Here is a 6,000-nt window from a genome sequence, read left to right as displayed (position 1 = left end):
TTGTCTCAGTCAAATCCCTCGGCTCAGCACCGCCTTCCTAACCTGCAATCTTCTTCCTGACCTCTCCGCCCCCACCCCACTCTAGCCTATCACCCTCACCTTGACCTCCTTCCACCTATCGCATCTCCAACGCCCCTCCCCCAAGTCTCTCCTCCCTACCTTTTATCTTAGCCTGCTGGACACACTTTCCTCATTCCTGAAGATGGGCTTAAGCCCGAAACGTCGATTCTCCTGTTCCTTGGACGCTGCCTGACCTGCTGCGCTTTTCCAGCAACACATTTTCAGCTCCAGTGAATGTGGTACATATTGACTTCCAGAAAGCATTTGACAAACTGCCTCATTAAAGGCTGATCCAGAAGGTGAGATTCCAGGGGTTTAGGGGTAGAATATTGGCTTGGATATAAGATTGGCTGACTGACAGGAAGCAGAAGGTTCGGATAAATAGGTCCTTCTCTGAATGGCAAACTGTAAGTAGTAGGATGCTGCAGGGTTCATTTCTTGGACCTCAACTATTTACAATCTATATAATGATTTCCAAACAAGGACAGAGTATAACATAGCAAAATTGGTTGGATGATAATAAAATAGCTGGGAAAGCAGGCTATGGTGAGGAGATAAAGAGTTTACAAATGAACATTGATAGATTAGAAGAATAAGCCAGAATCTGGCAGATGGAGTTTAATGTGGATAAGTGCAAGTTTACCCATTTTGGCAGGACGAATAAAAGGGCAAATCATTATTTAAATGGGAAGCAGATCCAAAGTGCGTCAGTGCAAAAGGATCTTGTTGTCTTTGTGCATGATTTGCAGAAAGTGGATGTGCAGGTGCAACATACAACAAGAAATCTTGGTATTTATTGCAAAAGCTGAAAATGTGTTGCTGGAAAAGCGCAGCAGGTCAGGCAGCATCCAAGGAACAGGAGAATCGACGTTTCGAGCATAAGCCCTTCTTCAGGAATAAGGGCTGAAGGTTCCTGAAGAAGGGCTTATGCCTGAAACGTCGATTCTCTTGTTCCTTGGATGCTGCCTGACCTGCTGCGCTTTTCCAGCAACACATTTTCAGCTCTGATTTCCAGCATCTGCAGTCCTTACTTTCTCCTCGAAGATTTATTGCAAAAGGACTGGCTTATAAAAGTAGAGAAGTGTTGTTATAATTATATAATGCATTGGTGAGACAACACCTGGAGTATTGTGTCTAGTTTTGATCTCTTCACTTGAGAAAGAATGTCATGGCACTGGAGGCAGTTTAGAGGAGGTTCACCTGGTTGATTCCAGGGATGAAAAGGCTGTTGTACAAGGAGAGATTGAATAGCTTGGGCTTGAACTTGCTGAAGTTCTGAAGAATGAGGAGGAAATCTGATTGAGATATATAATATTTTTTAAATTCAGTTGTGGGTTGTGGGCATCACTGTCTGGCCAGCACTTATTGCCCATTCTTAGTTGTCTTTGAATGGGGTGGCTCCCTAAACCATTTCGAGGGCTATTGAGAGCATCCACATTGCTGTAGGTCTGGAGTCACATATAGGCCAGACCAGGTAAGGATGGCAGATTTCTTTATTGAAGCAAATGAGCTTTTCCTGACAATTGACAATGCTTCTATGGTCATCAGTAGATTCTTAATTCCAGATTATTATTGAATTCACCTGCTATGGTGCGATTCGAACTTGGGTCTCCAGAACATTAGCTGTGTTTCTGGATTAATAGTCTAGTAATAATACCACTAGGCCCCATAATGCTAAAGGGGATTGATAAATTGGATGTTGAAGAGTTGTTCCTCACTGTGAACTTAGATCATAGAACGTTACAATGTAGGACAGGCCCTTCAGACCTCAATGTTGTGTCGAACTGTGAAATTAATGCGATGCCCATCTATTGTACACCGTTCCATTATTATCCATATTTATGTCCAATGCCCATTTAAATGCCCTTAATGTCCACGTGTCTACTACTGTTGTAGGCAGGCCATCCCATGCCCCTAATACTCTCTGAGTAAAGAAACTACCCCGATATCTGTCCTAAATCTATCACCCCTCAATTTAAAGCTATGTCCCCTTGTGTTAGCCTTCACCATCTGAGGAAAAAGGCTTTCACTGTCCACTTTATCTCACCCTCTGATTATCTTATACATCTCGATTAAGTCACCTTTCGATCTTCTTCTTTCCAACAGAAACAACCTCAATTCCCTCAGCCTTTCCTCATAAGGCCTTCCTTCCAAAACAGGCAACATCCTAGTAAATCTCCTCTGAACCCTTTCCAAAGCTTCCACATCCTTCCTGTAATGCGGTGACCAGAACTGTACACAATACTCCAGGTACAGCCTTACCAGTGTCTTGTACAGCTGAAGCATGACTTTGTGGCTCTGAAACTCAATCCCCCTACTAGTAAATGCCAACGCACCATAAGCTTCCTTAACAACCCTATCAAGCTGGGTGGCAATTTTCAGAGATTTATGCACCTGGACACCGAGATCTCTCTGTTCATCTCCACTGCCAAGAATTTTACCATTAGCCCAGAATTCTGCATTCCTGTCATAGAGTCATAGAGATGTATAGCATGGAAACAGACCCTTTGTCCAACTTGTCCATGCCAACCAGATATCCCAACCCAATCTAGTTCCACCTACCAGCACCTGGCCCATATCCCTCCAAACCCTTCCTATTTATATACCTATCCAGATGCCTTTTAAATGGTGCATTTGTACCAGCCTCCACCACTTCCTCTGGCAGCTCATTCCATACATGTACCACCCTCTGCGTGAAAAAGTTGCCCCTTAGGTCTCTTTTATATCTTGCCCCTCTCACCCTAAACCTGTGCACTCTAGTTTTGGACTCCCCCAACCCACAGCAAAGATTTCATCTATTTATCCTATCCATACACCTCATGATTTTATAAACCTCTATAAAGTTACCTCTCAGCCTCCAATGGTCTAGGAAAAACAGCCCCAGCGTATTCAACCTCTCCCTGTAGCTCAAATCCTCCAACCATGGCAACATCCTTATAAATCTCTTATGAACCCATTCAAGTTTCACAACATCTTTCCAACAGGAAGGAGACCAGAATTGCATGCAATATTCCAACAGTGACCTAACCAATATCCTGTACAGTCACAACATGACCTCCCAACTCCTGTACTCAATACTCTGACCAATAAAGGAAAGCATACCAAACGCCTTCTTCACTGTGACTCCTGTGAGACTCCTATCTACCTGTAACTCCACTTTCAAGGAGGTATGAACCTGCACTCAAAGGTCTCCAAGCAACACTCCCTATGACCTTACCATTAAGTGTATAAGTCCTGCTAAGATTTGCTTTCCCAAAAAGCAACACCTCGCATTTATCTAAATTAAACTCTATCTGCCACTCTTCAGCTCATTGGCCATCTGATCAAGGTCCCGTTGTACTCTTTACGAGACTTTATAAAGCTCTAGTTAGACCCCATTTAGAATACAGTGTCCAATTTTGGGCTCCACAACTCAGTAAGGACATACTGGCACTGGAGCGTGTCCAGTGGAGATTCACACGGATGATCCCTAACATACAATGAACAGCTGCAGATCCTGGGATTGTATTCATTAGAGTTTAGAAGGTTATGGGGAGATCTAATAGAAACTTACAAGATAATGCATGGCTTAGAAAGGGTGAACGCTGGGAATTTATTTCAATTAGATGGGAAGACTAGGAACTGTGGGCACAGCCTTAGAATTAGAGGGAGTCAATTTTGTACGAAAATGAGGAGACATTTCTTCAGCCAGAGAGTGGTAGGCCTGTGGAATTCATTTCCACAGAGCGCAGTGAAGGCCGTGACGTTAAATGTTTTCAAGGCAGAGATCAATAAATTCTTAATCTGGCAAGGAATTAAGGGTTACGGGGAGAGTGCGGGTAAGTGGAGATGAATAGCCCATCAGCCATGATTGAATGGCAGAGTGGACTAGATGGGCCGAATGGGCTTAATTCCACCCCTATATCTTATGGTCTTACTCTGAGGTAACCTTCTTTGCTGTTCACTACACCTCCAATTTTGGTGTCATCTGCAAACTTACTAACCATATCCCTACTTTCACATCCAAATCATTTAGATAAATGTCTAGAAGCAGTGGACCCAGCACCAATCCTTGTGGCACAGGCCTCCATCACCACGCTCTGTCTTCTATCTTCAAGCCAGTTCTGTATCCAAATGGCTAGTTTTCCATGCATTCCATGTAATCTAACCTTCCTAACCAGTCTACCGTGAGAAACCTTGTCGAAAACCTAACTGACGTCCATATAGATGAAGAGCTGATGAAGATCTTATGCTTGAAACGTTGACTCTCCTGCTCCTCCGATGCTGTCTGACCGGCTGTGCTTTTCCAGCGCCACACTTTTTGACTCTGATCTCCAGCATCTGCAGTCCTCACTTTCTCGATATAGATCATGTCCACCACTCTGCCCTCATCAATCCTTTTCGCTACTTCTTCAAAACACTCGACCAAGTTAGTGAGACATGGTTTCCTGTGCACAAAGCCATGTTGACTATCCCTAATGACTCCTTGACTTTCAAAATATATGTAAATCCTGTCCCTCAGGATTCCCTCCATCAACTTACCTACTACCGATATTAAGCTCACTGGTCTATAGTTCTCTGGCTTTTCCTTACCACATTTCTTAAATATTGGCACCACGTTAGCCAACCTCCAGTATTCCGGCACCTCACCTATGGCTATCGATGCTTTACTAGCAATGTGAAGGCCAAACTAGGGATGGCGCAGTGCTGGATCTGGTTCTGGGGAAAGAAGACGGACAAGTGTTCGATGTGACAGTGGGGGAACATTTAGGTGATAGTGACCACAACACAGTACAGTTCAAATTTGTTCTGGACAAGGAAAAAGATGGCCTGCAAAAGATGGCTTTGGAGTGGGTGATGGCAGATTTTATTAGAATAAAGCAGCATTTGGCAGCAGCAGACTGGGAACAGTTCCTTGTGGATAAGAAGAGAAATGGGGAGTGGGGGGGCATTCAAAAATGAGTGGGGAGAGTTTAGGTCCAACATGTACCCTTTAGGGGGAAATGTAGGAACAATAAGTTCACAGAGCCCTAGAAATCAGGGACAATTTAGGACTGGATAAAAAAGAAGAGACGGTTTCTTAACAAGTCCAAAGGAAGCAATTCAGCTCCTGCCCTAAAGGAATACAGGAAGTGCAGGAGGGAACTTCAGAAACCATTTAGAAGAGCAAAAAGATGGCATGACAAAGGACTTGTGAACAGTGTTAGAGGCAATCCTAAAATATTTGATAAATACATTAAAGGGAAGAGGTTATCTCACAAAAGAGTAGGGCCTATGAGGGACCAAGGGGCAACCTGTATGTGAAGTTGCAGGATATTGGAAGGGGGTTGAATGAAGACTTCTTTTTGAACTTCAGTCTGGAAAAGGAGAGTGTTGGTATGAAATTCAAGAAAAGGGAGTGTGAGGAGCTTGCAAAATTTGACGTAAGAAATTGGGATGTATTGGTAGATCTGCCTGGCTTAAAACAGACAAATTCTTAGCCCAGATGAATTGCTGCTATGGGAGGCGAGGCAGGAAATTGCAGGGGTTATGACATGAATATTTAATCCCTTTTGGCCACGGGGGTAGTACCAGAGGACTGGAGGGCAGCTAATATGGTTTCACTTTTCATGCAAGGTAGTAGAGATGGAACAAGAAAATACAGACTGGTGAATCTCATATCAGTGGTAGGGAAACTATTAGAAAAAATTCTGAAGGAGAGAATTAATATCCATTTGGAAAAACATGGATTAATTAGGGATAGTCAGCCTGGATTTGTTAGAGGGAGGTCACGCCTAACAAATTTGGTAAAACTTTACAAACATGTGATCAAATGCGTGATTAAGTAAAGTTCAGTTGATGTAGTTTATATGGATTTTAGCAAAGCTTTTGACAGGGTATCACATCGGAGACAGATTGAGAAGATTAAAGCACATGAATTGAGGGAAATCTGGCGAGATGGATCAGAAACTGGCTTCGTAA

The sequence above is a fragment of the Chiloscyllium plagiosum genome, unplaced genomic scaffold, assembly GCF_037043375.1.
Source record: "Chiloscyllium plagiosum isolate Xiang-an unplaced genomic scaffold, Cpla_swu_hap1 HiC_scaffold_32, whole genome shotgun sequence".
Classification (NCBI taxonomy): domain Eukaryota; kingdom Metazoa; phylum Chordata; class Chondrichthyes; order Orectolobiformes; family Hemiscylliidae; genus Chiloscyllium; species Chiloscyllium plagiosum.
The sequence above is the reverse complement of the archived record's forward strand: the minus strand, read 5'-3'. Positions refer to the sequence as shown.